This window comes from Aptenodytes patagonicus, chromosome 12 (genome assembly GCF_965638725.1).
Source record: "Aptenodytes patagonicus chromosome 12, bAptPat1.pri.cur, whole genome shotgun sequence".
Taxonomy (NCBI): Eukaryota; Metazoa; Chordata; class Aves; order Sphenisciformes; family Spheniscidae; genus Aptenodytes; species Aptenodytes patagonicus.
In genome coordinates, this window is record NC_134960.1 from 4,992,503 (window position 1) to 5,009,646 (window position 17,144).

Below are 17,144 nucleotides of genomic sequence, written 5' to 3' on the forward strand. Positions count from 1 at the left end.
GAGCAGACACTGAGGATGGTCTAAAGAGAATAACTGAATCGGCCAGAAGCTAGAAAATACAGCTGTGAAGCAATTAGGAAATAAGCAAATCTGTATTTCAGTACTACACTAACTATGGAGCAATGAAAGCTACCTACTGCACTTGATGACTATTTGGATTATGATGAAATAATAGAAGAATCTGGATTTCCAGACCACTGTAGTAAACTCAGAGGTTTGGGTAGGTCCGGTACCTAAAGATGAGCCCACAGACATTTGGATGTTTATCTGAACTGCAGTAGGTTACTAACTCTTTTGACATTCAAAAGTCAGCAACTCAAATCTAACGCATTTCCAGTAAGTAGTTAGTCCAAAGAGAAAGGATTGCTCCAGAGGCTGAAAGTAAATTGTAGTGTTTCCTTATAGCATAACTCCTACTAAGTGCCGTCTTCCAATGCTGACGTATGTAACATCACCCATATTTTAAACACTTTGGGAGAGGGAGATAGTGCTTTTGAACGCTGTTTTTAAAAATCCATGTGATGAGCAAGTAAGTTACTTGAAAGTAAACTTGAAGAATAATTGCCTAGGTGACTCTGAGAGCTGCCATTAAACAAAAGGATGAACACAAACCAATAAACTATTTGGATCCAATACCTTCCATGAATCTGTCTCCTTTTAAAGAAACTATTGATCTTTACCATCAGACATCTAGACAATCAGTCATTCTTTGACAGCCACACATATGCATGCAAGCAGTAATCATACCGTGCATTCTGTTCCCCAGCGAAATATTGATTTATTTTTTTTACTTTGTTTAGAAAGTTTTCCAAAGATGATCTTTTTTTAACAATTTTTTACCACAGATGCATTTTATTTGGATCCTATGTCAAGAGGACAAATATGCAATGTTTTGATTTTTTTTCCTTGGTTGGTTTGTTTGTTTGTTTTTTTCTTTAAAGCTGTGAAATCTCAGGCCTGGCTGGGATGCTAGTTTAAAAGAAACATTGATTTTTAGGAAGGTTATTGAAGTCTTAAATGCTTAACTGCTTTATTTTCATTCAATTATATTGAAATCACTGGTCTTAACAATTAGCCAAGTCAGAGTTATTTGCTTTTAAGAAAGATTTAAACATTACCTGCTCTATTGTCCTTCACAAAACATCAATATTATATGTTGGTGTATCCTCACATTGTGAGAGCAACAGACAATTAATTGTCCACCCAAATCATTTAAAGCTAAAGATGTTATAGTTGCCAAGTATCCATAAAAAAAAATCCACCAGAAAAATTCAAACACTGGGGTTAAGGGTTATGAATGTGGTTTCACGCAAGTGTAATCACTTTAGTTTGGAATGTGTTGTTCTTTGACTGTATGCAGACAAACTGTAGTAGGATGTATCTAACAATTACTGGGATAGCTTCTTTCTTATAAATGAAAAAACTCTCTCGCTACATCCATAACTGGTTATTACACATCTCTCTACTGCATTGCTTGTGGTGGAATAGGCCCCCATTTATTATTATTACTATTGTTGTTGTTGTTTTAATTGGCAAATTGAAGAGCTTTTTGAGTTGGAATGCCTGTGTATTTCTTGGGTGCATTGATAGCCTGTTATGTATTTACTGCAGTTTATCCAATATGCAGAAGGAGGAAAACAATTATATGTGTTCTCTCCAAGTGATGTTGATTCAGGCAGGATTTTGAGCTTTGATTTTTGTCATTAAAAGTAGTTGACTTAACTCAGCGAACGAGTGCTGGGAAGAAAGAGCGATCGGAAAACATACTGAGAACAGCATCTGGTTTCAGAGAACTGTCTTGTTTTGAGGCTATTCTGTTTTCCATGGATTATCAATTATAGAGTCGTAGTATATTGAAAGGTTTCTTTCATAGTTATTTGCACTGAAATCTTGACCTCCTTTAAGTCAAAGATAAAACTGAAATTCCAAAATGGATGTCTTACAATAAATATATAGCGCTGATCCGTATCTTTGTTCCCTGTATTTCAAGAGATGTCTGGGTAAAAATATTTCCTTTTATAAAATGATTTCTTAGACAATAAAATAAAAATTCTTTCCTTTTGATAGGACTTTTTTTTTTAATGAGATTTTCAGTTACTCCTTAAATTTAGAATTGGTTTAGAAGCACGGGGCATTTGTAATCTGTGTTGCATTGTCACACTGAGACTTCTGAATAGATCACCGACCTCAAAGTTCACAAGAAAAATATGTAAGCATATTTTTATCCCTTATGTGTAAGAAGCACATCAGACAGAATCAAGAAAACTATTGAATGAACTTTCTTAAGATAAATTTTGCAGCGCTGTTAATACTAAAGCAGCGCAATGTTAAAACAATCCTTCCAGTATTGGAATCTGCTGACTAAGATTTGTAACTTTTAGTACTTTTGAAGCTTTAAGATAACAAAGGAAGTACATTTCCTAAACCTAATCTGGGAGAAATGTAGAATTTGATCATCAGACACTATTTGTGGGAGAGATTCTAACCCCCAACAGCAAGATCATTCACAGGAGGGGATGAAGTAAAATAAATAATTGCTCATTTTGCAGCACTGTTATGGTATTCTCTCTGAAGGTGTGTTTTGTATGTGTAGTTTTATTTGTTTATTTTTGTGTTCCCCTAAACAACTGCAAGGAAAGAGCCACATCAATAAATATACAATCAACACTGACCTTGGGTCATCTAGCTTCAATAAGGCAGCCTGCTACAAACTATTCTAATTGAACTCTCGGTACTCAAACTATGCTGATAAGATTGGTGTTGCCTTCTGTTCAAGGATGATAAATCATTCGGGTGAAATCTCAGTTTGTTTAAACAAAGTCATGTATGGGATTGAGTTTTATTTTCTGGGAGAGAAAGGGGTTTTCAATAAAAGTGGACTTAAAGCCTGAAGGATTGGTCTTTGGGCTGCAAAACAATTTTTCACAGTAAAGTCTTAGAGAAGGAAAAACATAGGGTGAAATTCTGAGGGAGGTTCTGGTGAGGCATGTTACTTTCTTCTCCCTAATAATTGTGTCCTCTGCAGGACAGCTATACCCCCGGGGAATATACCAAACACACAGTAGAAGGTAAAGCGGTTCAAGGTGGTGAGACTTTTCATTTTGCATCTTTCCTGGTAGAAACAACTTCTTTTTTTTATCATTTAAATAAAATGCATTACGGTTTGGTCTTCTGGCATTCCAGACAAAGGGCCAGACCCTTTAACATAGGAATGTAAAAGGCTGGGCCCTAGAAATGGTGCTGTGTTGGAGCTGATCTTCAAATTTGGTCCAAGAGGAGAGCCAAAGTAGGCAACAAATGCCCTGTGTAGATAGCCTCAGTCTACAGCTACCAAGAGACAGCTAAAAGGCAAGCACTCAGGAAGGACATGAGGCAAATCCTGCCGCAATCAGAGCGGCAGAGAGGGCCTGAGGTCCCCAGGTGTAATTCCTGATGGGAAATGTCTGTTCTACTGTTTAATCCCGTTTCACAGAATTAAAGGCCATTATTTTGAATAATTTAAATTTTACATTTGTTTTTAAAGCTCTTCAAAAGGAACTCTAGCAGCAGAGCTGGATAAGGTGCTCTATATCCGTGTTTGAATTCTAGAGACAAGCAGGAAGAGGGTGAAACGTTCCTTTCTGTGCTTAGCTAAAGAAGGGGCTCAAACCCACGACTGCAGTTACTGTCTGACTCTTTTGTTATACGTTGTTCTTCTCTTGGAGCTTTCTTGCTGTATAATTCAAAATTGATCGAAGCAAAAACAGCGGACAGGAAAGGCCATAAATCTCAACCCTCTGTAGGAGAACATGACCGTATTTTTAAGAAAGACGACCAACAAAATGTAGAGAGTGTGCCCTGGTGTCCCATTGCTAGTGCGGGAGTACTCCTACCCACGTACCCCAGAGCAGAATACAGGATGGGAAACATGCCGTTTGTGGCAGATTCTTACACGACCTAATGTGTGGAGCCCCTGTCCCCACGCTCAGTGCTTTGGGAAAAGATTCTGATTTAGGAGCGTAACAGGTAAAATTACACATCCTGAAGCAAATATAATTCTGAAGATCTTCAGGCCACCAGGATAGGGACCTGTGTTCCTGACCAAACAAGAAGATTGGGATGCTCTAGCATAGTGGTAAACATCCTTACTTGGCCCAGTGCAGTTTTTGTTTCTTTTGTGTAAATGCACAGCAGCAAGTGCAATTTACAGTAAGCCTTCATTTCGGGTATTTCAGACAACATTGGTATTAACTTTTTCATATGATATCTAGGATTCAAGGGTATGCACTGAGTTTTTTGACCAGAAGATCCTCCACAATAAAATAATGAGATGTGCAACTTGAAATGACCTCAGCTGTCCTACTGTCACTAGAGATAATGAGGTCTGTGTAAACATGAATAGCTAAATGTTTCAACTATAATATAAAAAAAGAGATTTTTAAGCAGTATTTATTTATTTGACTAAAAATGCGAGGAAAACTATTTTTCTGCTCTAGTATCACATTTTCACCCCGGAACAGCAGGAGCTGAGCAAGATAGATGGGTTCTCTTGAGAGCAAACAAACCAGTTGCTACTCATAAATAGAAAATAATGATGTAATGGCCAAGAGAAATAAAACTCGCCTCATCGCTGAAACTTTAATATGTACAACCAGTCTTCTGTTACAGTCCCTTGGGAGGAATATCGTCATTACTGAAAAAAGATCTTCTTGGGGATTTCAACAATGTTTGACCCTTTGATTTAACATTTCAACTACTAACTTAAAAGCTATGGAAGAGTTGCATGGTAATTTCCATTATGCATTGTACTCATGAGGTATAACAGTGTAGGGTCTGCTCATATACTGCGAGATGAAAACTATTTTATAAATGCCAATGGTCTAACACAATAAAATATTAACTTTAGCACATACTTTAATACATTAGTTATGTATTTAATGTATTATTAATGTATTCAATACATTAATATATTGTTAATATTAATTATATGTATATATTATTAATATTAATATAGATCGATCATAATTATTAATATTACTAATGTGATTATTAATATTAATATATTAAAATACATTAACCAGGATAACAATAACTTGCAGCAGTTCTTCATATTTCTTATTACTTAAAACTCTGGGTGACCCTATTAATTTTGATTAGATGTCATCCATGAGTGTCTGTACGTGCAGATATGTGTGAAGGAAATAAATTTTGAAGGCAGAAATAGCCCTTACTTAAATATAGATTGTTTGACTATCGTTTGATACTGTGTACTAAGTACTGTTCTTCTGGAGTCCCCAGCAGGCATCTCTCACAAGTAGTCCAGGACTTGGACCTAGGTTAGTAGTCTTCCCTGGCATCGAGGTTAGTTAAGTGCCAAGCCTGAGAACAATTTCCATTTAACAGATGTATCTCCAATGGAGATACAGGTGACTTGTATACTTAACATATGCTCTGTACTGGAGATTTTGTGGAGGTGTATGCATGTCTCCAGGCATACCCTGGCCTCATGTTACATCACATTTTTACTCCCATTCTCTGTAAGCTGCGCAGATGAATAGCAAACTGTGACACTTCTCAGCTCTGGTAATCGTAGAGCTGCATGTTTCTGCACTGTGTTTTGGGCAAACGTTTTGTTCAGCAAGTATTTTTCATTTCTTCCAGTAAAAACTGGACTATTTCAGGATGAATAAAATATTTTCTGGGCTAGTCTTTCAAAACAGAGAATGCACCTAAGCAAAGATGTGGTGTGCCCTGCTGAAATCTTTCTCCTAGTTACAGAGGTTTAACCTTCATATCCCTAGACAGTGAGGAGATATCTTGTGACGTATTTCATGCTGTGTGTTCTCCGACTCCTTGGTTAATATTGTTACACTTCCTAGAAAAATGTGTAAATATTAATGAAAACCTGTGTTAGGGTCTGTTTGGGCTGTCTTCCAACTTTTCTATCCAGCTGGCAATAGAAAAATTATCTGTCTGGCCTTTTGGATCAATCAATATTTAAGTATCTTATGCAAATTAGAAAATTTTCAACAGGCAAATAAACGTTTAATTCCAAGGCAAAGCAGGGGCCTGCAACCTGCCAGAGAATGCCTTTAACCACAAGTGGGAACAAACCTGCCATCGTGTGCTGGCCCTAACTGAGTACTTCTCACATCTTTGCTTCAGCTACCGAGCCAACCAACCAGAAAAGCTGAAGACTCCTGCACTCTTAGTTATTGGCATAAATATTTTAATGTAGGTTTTTTGGTTTGGGTTTTTTTTACTGGAATTTTGCTCTGCTAGTTTCCTTCCTTGTCTTACTGTTGCCATTACTCAGGGTTAATCATGTTTTGCTTTTTGAGTAGTTCTAGGTTGTGGAAAGGTGGCAAAATCCATCCCTTAGTGGCTGCTTTGAAATGTTGTCTCCTTTTTTAATTTTATATTGTTAAAAAAAAACCCAACAAACAAAAACATGTTTATAGTTTCTTCTACCGTCAAGAATTCCTAAGCAACATGGCTTCTTGACAGATCGATAACAAGAATTCAGCTCGTATACCCAAAGTGAGACAATTTTTAAATCACACCTTCGATTCCTATAAAGAAATGATTTTTCAGACCTGTTTTGACACTGCTTATCTTTGATGCTGTCAGCTACCTGCAGCAGCTCAATGGGTAGTGTCTAGAACTGATACAGTATTTCCGTGCCATCACAGTCATTCCTCACTTACCACTATGGCAGTATGCATGAAAAATAGACGAGCAGTAACAGGTCTATCAAGTGATACCTATGCTGCCCGTGAAAACTTAGCTTCAGTTGGTGAAGATTTCTCACTGACTAAGTGTTTTGAGTATTGACCTCTGGTATACTCCTTCAAATGGGTGTGAGACATTGATTACCATGTGTCAGAGTAGCACAGGAGACTTAACGTTGTCTTTTTCCCAGCTGGGATAATCATGTTTTCTTCAGAGAAGATCTACAAAGTAAATTACCTTCTGTTTCTAAAGTGTTATGAAAATGCTGCATTGCCCTCAATGAGGGCCATGTGAGTAGTTCGACTTAAGTCCTAAAATACTTTGTAAAATTGTTCAGTATTTTTTAAGATAATTAAGCTTTCCACTTTTTAGGTTTTGTTTTTGTTTTTATTAATCATAGCAAGTGAACTAACTGGTCACAGAGTGGAGAACAGTCCTATAATTGTATCAGGCTTGTTCATGTTGCTTGCATCCCCTCTCAGCTGTGGGCCAAATGCCAAAATCTTAGAATCACACGTGTGGAATTGGAAAATATAGATTAGTCTGCAGTGTCTCCACTGATAATTAGGTTGGAATGAGCAAATATTCTCTGAGCAGCAAACTAACGAGGCTCGGTTTCCTACAGATTTGTGCCACGTGAGGTCTTCTCCAGCTTTCAGGGAGCCTCAGGCACATGAATAATATATGTGTTCATACCACAGCCTCTCACTTAGTATTCTATTAGGGGCAGTTAGAAGCGCTCTCTTCTCATCCATCTCTCATATCTTTGAGACCCCCTACCCTTCTATCACACTGATTTAAAATCAGTCAGTGTATTCAGAACTTGGTGGCAAAGGGGATTTATAGACTTGTACACAAACCCTAGCACAGAAAGAATGTTTAAACAGTGTATCCTTAGGGAACGAGACTAAAAATTTAGTGTAGCTATGAAAAACAATTATTTCTTTTATACCTGATGGGGGGTCTATTTCTACTCTTAATCCAGTTACCTAAAGTAAATGGCTGGTTTATCTGCTGCTATGATCCTGTTGTTATCTTAGGAAGGATCGGATTCACTATGAAAATTGTCTCCGTATGTTCTATGTTGAAATGTTGGAGAATGGGAGAGCTGCACTCCCAGTAATGGCTGGAAGTGGTCTCTGGAGGTCAGATTAGAGGATGTTAAGCTGTGATAGCGTGATTGAAGAGGTGCAACAAACTGTCCATCTAAGTAAAACAAGGTTTTCAAGTCCGTCCTAGTGTTTCCCCTGAAATAATGAAACTTATCTACAAATTTTTCTTCCTTCTTTGTTGGCTTATGGCAATCAAATCCCTCCACCACTCAAGAACCTTTCTTACCCACACATCAGCTCTCTTCTAAGGATCCCGCAGAATAACCTCCAGAAGCAGCAAACTGCCTTCTGATGCCATCTGGTTGATGGAGAGAATTAAATCTGTAGTTTTCCTGCGCTCGTTTAGAGAGATCCATTTCACGTGTCATTAACGAGCGCTCTTGTCCAGAACCCTAGGCATTACAGATGGAGTTGTCTGTGTACTTTCTACATATCCAGACCAAATATACTTAGGCTTTGGATTTCCTGCCATAACTACATAAACTACGATACTTACTTCTCAGTTGTGCCACTGTGACACCGTGGAGCATCTGACCCGCTATCTGAGCTGCTGAGTGGACTATAGATATCTTCACTTCTAAGGAATTACAATTAGAGGAATAAGCACCTGCAAAAATAGCTTTATATATGCAGCTGAGAATGCATATTGTTTCACTCTTTGTATCAACTGTATCGTGTTTTATTTTTGTACCACTATTACTTTGGTAACGTAATTGCATTCCATGAGTCTTCACGCTACGTTATTATTAATGGCTATCATATTGGCAAGTTAATTTGGATACAGTTATTTCCTCCTTCTAATACAAACAAGATTTGATTAATAAGAAACATTAGGAATATATAATATGCCCATTATTACAGTTGTGTATTTGCCAGTGGGTATTGATGTCTGGAAGCGGCATTGTTGGTTTCGTTCGTGCATGCATTTGTTTCACTTGCATTCAGCATTTTAAATAACAGAAAATTGCTAAAGCAAGTAGGGAAGCAGCAGTGAAAAAAAAATGTTTAGAGCTGATGATTAAGTCATGTGAGTCTGTTACACTCCAAGGTATGTGCAGTAAGTACGGATACCATGAGAAAGCTCAGTTATTTCCGTGGTGTTTCGGAAGTTGAATGCTGTTCCGTTTCTGAATTTGCGCCAGTGTCAGTGTTGGAATATTGATGTGCTAATGCTAACACTCACTGGTACCTCCTGGTTTGAAAAGGTATCAATGAGTGAGACAACATTCATACAAGTACCTAAATAGTTGTCCTGCCTGTTTATGGAAAGCCTGAATTATGAGAAATAAATGGATTATGTATATCAAAGAGAGTGCCTGGAGTTAAAGCTGTAATCTGTTTCCAGTTCAGCCCGCCCCTCTACCTTCATAGCTTTCTAACGCAGTTAAATCATACTGCACTATTTTTATGCTTGGTCTCGGCCCAACTTTTTTTTCTACCCCCCCCCCCTCCCCCCCCCCGATATCTCATTTTGATTTGTAGGAGAAGGTAAAATATGCAGAGTTCCTCCTGTGGAAATAACTCTAAGCAATTTTTTTGAACAGGAACATTGCTAAGTTTGAAACTTGGCATAAACATTGTCCGTATGGTTTGGGGGAAGAGAAGGTAAGAATAGGCACTCATAACATCCCTTTCCAGTGTTCCTAGTTGGAATCTTCAATAATTTTAGAAGAGTCTAATGAAGACTTGACCCTTTACAGCATCGTTACATGTTCTCTCTCAGCAAGCACTGAACAAACCACGCGTAAACACCAGGCAAAATAAAAAATTGTGAGTATGGAAAGTGGCAGGGATTCAAGGAATGCCACACCCCTGTAAATTGTATGTACACCACATAGCCTTACAGTTTCAGGTAAAACTACAATATTCTGTCCCTTTCTGTTGTGAGTGTAAGGATATTCCAATATATGCTACTAGGCACCTATCAATAGCCAAACTGAGTGAAAACTTACTGCTACCTGTTGGTAGGAAAGTCCAGTTAAGATGAGAAGGTTTCAGGGAATTCCAGAATTGGAAAATCAAAGCAATATATACTGGGGGATTTGCTTGCAATCCATCGTACATTGCAAGAAGGACAAGCGAGCTCATCTCCAATAACCCTGTAGATATCACAAGCTCTGCAACGTTCATTCAGTGTATGCATCAAAAAGAAACAAAGATGCTGTATGGGTAAGGGCAAAGATTCAATTCTCCCCTTCTCGTGATCCTAACCTTTGTTTGCAAAAGCAAAACTTAAGTCTTTCCTTCTTTATTAAGGCCTCCAGAAGGTCTCAGCTGAAATGCAGCAATTGTTGGGATATTCTCATTCTCAACCCATAAAGTATTTACTTTTGTAGTTAGTTTTGTTTAATAGGCTGAGACACACACCTTCTTCCTTTCAAGGTCTTTCCTCTAACATTGGTTTGTCCATCTACTGCTATCGTTCTGATGAGTCTTCAGACCCAGCTACCTTTTTAGCCAGGCCTGTTGCATGGGTAACGCAGTGCTGCGGGTTTCAAGCACACCACTTCCACTGTTCTTGGAGAGGTACAAGCTAATGTATACCTCAGCACAGTGTGTTACAAATCTTTTGATGTGTGATTTGTAGGGTGACAAAAGTTGGCTGCCATTGACCTCCCTTCCACTTGGAATTCTTGAGCATGGTGCTTTAACTGAAAGGTTTGATGTTTTGTGGGGTTTTTTGCTTTTGCGTAATTTGAAGCAAACAGCCTTGAAATTTCTGTGAAAAAGAAGATATCAGAGCCAGAAATGACCTGAAACCAGACTGAGGCATTTAAAAGCATTGCTTAGAAAAGTTGTTGTCTTTATTCCTTATCTCTCTATCCCAAAATTGACATATGCAAGCACTGTCAGAATTTCCTACCCACAAAATGCAATAATATGAGGACCAAAGGTCCCTCTTGAGTAATACCTTCCAGAGTGTCGTGGTTTAACTCCAGTCGGCAACCAAGCACCACACAGCCGCTTGTTCGCCCTCCGCCCGCCCCGGTGGGATGGGGGAGAAAATCAGAAGAGCAAAAGTAGGAAAACTCGTGGGTTGAGATAAGAACAGTTTAATAATTGAAAGATAATAATATCAATAATAATTGTAATGAAAAGGAAAACAACAACAGAGAGAGAGAAACAAAACCTAGGAAAAACAAGTGATGCAACCGCTCACCACCCGCCAACCCACACCCAGCCAGTCCCCGAGCAGTGATCACTGCCCCCCGGCCAACGCCCCCCAGTTTATGTACTAAGCATGACGTCCCATGGTATGGAATGTCCCTTTGGCCAGTTTGGGTCAGCTGTCCTGGCTGTGCCCCCTCCCAGCTCTTGTGCACCCCCTTGCTGGCAGAGAGTGGGAAGCTGAGAAGTCCTTGACTTAGTATAAACCCTGCTCAGCAACAACTAAACCATCGGTGTGTTATCACATTATTCTTATGCTAAATCCAAACCACAGCACTGTACCAGCTACTAGGATGAAAATTAACTCTATCCCAGCCGAAACCAGGACACAGAGTCTGGATGTTCACTTCAGTATGTTCTCTGCAGCACCAAGGCATGAGTAGAAGCAAATGTGCAGAGAAGAGTAATAGTACATATGTATGTTCTAGGCAGTGTGTGAATTCATGATGCATTTGAGGACAGTTACAAAGAAATATAGAGGATCAATTTCCTTGGTGTCTTCTGCTTATTTAGGCCAGTTCCCAATAAAAAAAGCACTGCTGTTTGCTTGTGTTAATAGGCCAGTGACTGTTGTTTACAGATGCTTTGTGAGACTTGAATAGGCGGATTGTACTGATGAGTTTGGCCCTTTAGGTACACAGAAATATTATGCTGGGTGCTATGTTATATATTTTTCTATGTGATAGTGAATTATTATTCATTCTAAGTCAAGACATAGTTTTAAGCAAAGAAAAAACTTTCCACCTATGCCTCATTACCCATGATAGAGAACATGAATGCCCATTTTGAGCTCATGAATCATCTTTTACTAAACTCAAGAGCGCTGGAGACCTCCTCCTGCTCCTCTTCCTTTCGGACAGAAGTCAAGTGGATACATTTTCCTGAGAAGCAGGTGGTGTGATTTAAATCCTATTAGGTGGAGAAGGAGCTGAATTCCTCTCTTGGCTCTTCTTCCCCTCCTCAGCGGTTTTGCAGAGGGCTCTGAGATCACCTATTGGGTCTGCCCCTGTAGTGAATTACAGAAAAGCCTCTGTGCCCTGAAAAGTACCTAGCTACTCTAAGTACTTCTCTGCTCAGTACCATCAGGGCTTGAGCTATTCTCAGCATTCCCAAAGGAGATCCAGTGGGGGAGGGAAAGATGAGTAGGAATAGGAGGTGGAGAGCAGAAAGAGAGATCCCACCCAAAATTTTAATCAGTGCAGTTCCTGATCCAGGTTACCAAATAGCTACCTGCGTGAGTGCTTGTGCTGAGGGAGTGAAGAGATGATGTAGGAAAAAATAATGACAAAGAGGGTGGGGCTGATTTTTTTCAGCCCACGCCAGGTTCAAGCAGCTGTGAAAACGTGGCCCACCCTTGCCAGTAAGGAAGCATGTGTTGCCATTCCCTCTCCCATACAATGCTGTCTTGCAATGTCTTCAAACCTGTTCCTGGTATTTTAGAAGGTACCACCAACTCTGAAGGAAGTAAATGCTCTGACTGTAGTACAGGGTCATGGTTGTTCAGTGTACAGCTTTGGGAAGTACAGTGCATCATGAGTAAAGATGGAGGATTTATTCTAAAAGTTACAGCACATGGATAACCCATTTCACCACTGATGATATCCGTGAATCTGTTTGTCTGTTTTGACTAATCTGTATAGGCATTTGCATCATGAACATCACTGTGCTGTCTCAGTGCTTACATGTCTGTTGTATATTAGGGAAGAAACATCTCTAATTTAATTAGTTCAATTTATGGCATGAATGAGTTTAGGATTTATTATATGATGGATGCTTATTTAAGAGAGACTTAATTATTCATTTCTACATTGGAGTAAGAGTAACGTAGCCTCAACAGAAATGCATTCCGGTTAAGTTTATAGGCATTAGTTTCTTCCACTGAGCTGTATAAAAGTCTGATGAAAGAAAAATCTAATGCAGACACAGTAAATTACTCTGCTCCCACCTCACACTGGGAGTGAGCTCAGAAATGATTAATGTGCTATACATTTCTATAGCAGGTCAGAAGAAGCAAAGGAAATGATCCACTCACTCTCACCAGGACACAACAGCTCTAGTGTTTAATATGTTCATCCATGCTTTGTCTGTCTGAAGGATACAAAACAAGAAGCCAAAAAAGGCATTTATCTTTATTCTGTGTAAAGGAGGGAGAGGATGACAATTAAATTACATAATGGAAAGGCTAAACCTCTGCAATTTGTATTTGATCTAAAACCAACTATTATCCAAGAAAAATGGATCAAATTCTACTTTGGTGATGTCGTTACTATCCTGTAGCGTTAGCTAGGCAGCATGAGCACAACTGAAGAGCCTCTGTCAGTATCTGTTTCGTTGGGTGTATAGAACACAGTGTTACTGATTAAGAGAAAATGATGAGAATTAAATGGGTGGTGATTGGGACGAAGAGAGTGTTTTCTGGTTTCTCCACACTGCAATTCACAATCTCTCTCTCCTGCTGCCTTGGGTGCATTTTCCATAAGAAGTTGCTTAGCCTGGATTTTGAAGCAGAACTAGCTTTTCACTTCTAAATTCATCTGCTTCGCTTCAGGACATACCTGGGATATATCCTGTGCTGGGAGAACTGGAAGTGTTCTTGCGCCTGTGTGGCAGTCCTTCCACTGCAAACAGAGACGTCAGTTTCTGTTGTGCTGCTTTTTTTTTTCATCTACAGAGTGGTTTTCTATAGGGGAAGTTAATGTACTGTAAGGTTATGTGGGAATGAGCAACGGCTTATTCTGGGGATATGCTCTTGGTGCTCACGAAACCTGTAAGGTAGGTTACTCTGATAAGAACAGCTGGATGGGTTTTCCTGAGGAATTAGTTGTGTTGTATGCAGACAGGACTTTAATTTGCTTGACAGATAGCCACGACTGAAATGTGCTTTTGGAAATATTAGAAGAAACAATAACTGATCTTTTCTCAAAATACCCAAGCTTTGTTTCTCAAGCCAAGATACCTTAGGCTATCTAGGCGGTCATTAGTTGTGAAGGTTTGTTGGAATGGTTTGAAGTATGTGTCAGTCACTGCCTCTTGTGCCTGATTTTCTCCCTATTAGTAATGATCCCGCTCCCCACGCCCAACTTGAATCAGGGATGAGAAAAAGTCTGAAAGTAAAGTAAAGCTGTGTGTGAAGCATAACAGAACTCAAGTACAAGGAAGACTGAGGTGGACTCAACTTGAAAACCGTTGCAAAGAGAACGGAGAACCCATTTGGAAAAACTCTTCGCAGACATCTCACTTTCTCACACATTCAAGCCCAGTCAGCAGCCAGGCTACAGCAAAGCAGTGAATCTCCAGAGTTTCTGTGGTGTGTATTCATGTCTGTGCTCAAGAGAAGCTGCCAACATCAATATTGATTGTGCCGTCCATTCCAAAGTACGCTATATATGTCACACTTTTGTGCAAGTCAAATCAGCTAATAGTGAATACAGGGCAAGCGCCAGAGCTCAGTGGCAAGATTGTGAGGGAGGATTGTTAGTTTCTCTCAAATATTTTCTACAAAAGAAAGACATTTTCCTTGACTAATAAATGTTAGGGGGTGATGGGAAGGAATTTGATTTTCAGGGGTTGTTAGTATTTTGGATTAAAATCCACAGAATTTTTCATTTGATCAAAAGATGCCCTTTTTGTTATCTTTTTAAAAAAAACCCACACTCCCCCCAAAACTAGATTTTCTATATGCTCTATTTTACATGCCTAGTTTTATTCAAACAATTAAACATAATGTTTCAAAATAGAAAGTTAAAGACACATGCGAAATATATCAAAGGTAGATCTTTGGGAGATGTAATCTGCTAGTCTGTTGGTGTTCTGTTAATATATAGCTGAAAATCTGCACCTACACTATAAATAAATGACAATAATATACAGTATATCATCAAAGCTTAGCTATTTCCTCATAATGGATGAGATTTGAGGATTTGTTTTGGTTAACATTCCTATCATATTCTTTATGTATGTATGATTATACTAAGCAGCCAAGTTTACATGTGGAAAAGGTTGAGTCTGCATTTTTAGCCCGGGGGTCCCTTGGGTTCTGTGAGATCCAAACAGATGAAGATTTTGCCAGCTTTTCAGCTTTTTCAGATTTGTAGGGAAAGTAATTAATTCCTTTTGCTAGTGAAAAGACACCAGAATGTCACTGTTGATGCTTAGAAATCAAAACTAGACATATTCAGACTAGCAATAATGTTATTAGCAGTGGGAATTAATTAGTGGATATCCAGTTGCTTCTTGGTCATGTGAAATCCTTAAATTGGAACTGGATATCTTTGTAAAAGTTTAGGCTACACTAGGTATACAGATTCTGAGTTTAACACTGAAAATACTGAAATGTAACATTACAGGTGATCATCTTTATTGAAGTTACTAGCGGGGCAACTGCTACCTTACCTTTTTAAATATGCAAGACATAATTGTTATAACAAAGCCTTATAACAACAAAGTAAACTTTATTTTAAAGTCACATGTTCCTGCATAATGAAGCAGACAGTAATTCTGAAGATAATTTTAAAAGGTCAATTTTTCCCTTTTTGTGCATGGGAAATGTGCCAGCTTTTTCAGTACTCACAGATTCATAGACTTCACAGTCACAGTGGTCTGTGTATAATGCTTTAGTCTGATTTCCTGCATTACACTGACAGGAGGAGCTGAATTTTTCAACATCTTTTCTGATAGTAATATGTATTTGTTTGTTTATTTATATTACAATTTTATTGGAGATCTCAAGTCAGGAGTGGAGTTTCTCCATGCTGGGGAGAAAAAAAAAAAAGCCAGAACACCCAAGATTTGGTATGAGTCTCTCTTTCTAGTATGATAATTACTTTTTTCCATTGAATGAGCAGTCAGTGTTTTGGCTTCAACCCTATGGCTTTTTATTGTGGCTCACACAGCTGCTGTATCTTTTTTGTTTCCCAAGATCATACTCCGGTTTTCAAGACATTTCCTTATGGTTCAAGGTGCGTCTGCTTTTGAGTTGATTTATATCAAATTGCCCCCATTCTTTTAATGTAGAATAGCCCAAATCTGATTGAAATGATCCTAATTTTCTATTGCTTGTCATTTGAATGTTACTTCCAATCATCACAGTGGCTGAAGTCTACCTCCACCTTTATTTGGAAAGATTTTATGATCATCTGACTTGCTTCTGTTTCCTATGTTTTAGGAAACTACTACTCCCTCTTTTTTTTCCTTTCAGAATAAAAGTTATTTCTTTACTTCATTCATTGCTTTTGACATCGCAGAAATTTCAGTCTCTTCTGTAACCTAAAAGATTAATAATTTTTCTGTCTACTATTAATAATAAAATAAGGCGATCGAGTGCAGCTGTCTTCAGTGTCTTTCACAGAAGTGCACGAAGATACACGTGTCTGTATTTCCCCACAATATTCCATCCTGTTTAACTGTTTCTAGATTTGTGGCATATTGTGGCATATTTCACCTTTCTGCTTCCAGTTTTTTACTTAGGACTGCCTTAGTCTGTGACTAACCTGTGTATCAGAGTATATAATTTCTACCTGTGTGTATGTATAAGAGAGGGAAGCAATGCTGCAATCTGTTCACTGGCATTTCTTACAGTCGTAAGGTCGTGGTTTAACCCCAGCCGGCAACTGAGCCCCACGCAGCCGCTTGCTCACTCCTCCCCCGGTGGGATGGGGGAGAGAATCAGAAGGGTAGAAGTGAGAAAACTTGTGGGTTGAGATAAAGACAGTTTAATAGGGAAAGCAAAAGCTGCGCACGCAAGCAAAGCAAAACAAGGAATTCATTCACTCCTTCCCATCGGAAAGCAGGGCTCCATCAGCGTCATGGTGACTTGGGAAGACAAACGACATCACTCCAAACGTCCCCCCTTCCTTCTTCTTCCCCCAGCTTTATATGCTGAGCATGATGTCATATGGTGTGGGATATCCCTTGGGTCAGTTGGGGTCAGCTGTCCCGGCTGTGTCCCCTCCCAACTCCTTGTGCACCCCCAGCCTGCTCACTGGTGGGGTGGGGTGAGGACCAGAAAAGGCCTTGACTCAGTGTCAGCACTGCTCAGCAGTAACGAAAACATCCCTGTGTTATCAGCACTGTTTCCAGCACCAATCCAAAACACAGCCCCATACTAGCTACTATGGCGAAAATTAACTCCATCCCAGCCAAAACCAGCACACA

The 17,144-nt window shown here is 39.1% G+C and overlaps 1 protein-coding gene across 1 annotated transcript in view; it reads left to right on the plus strand.

Annotated features, from left to right (window-relative positions):
• The window catches only part of SPOCK1 (SPARC (osteonectin), cwcv and kazal like domains proteoglycan 1), a 338,727-nt gene that overhangs the window by 75,548 nt on the left and 246,035 nt on the right, over positions 1–17,144 (plus strand). The gene's annotated exons all lie outside the window — the stretch shown is intronic.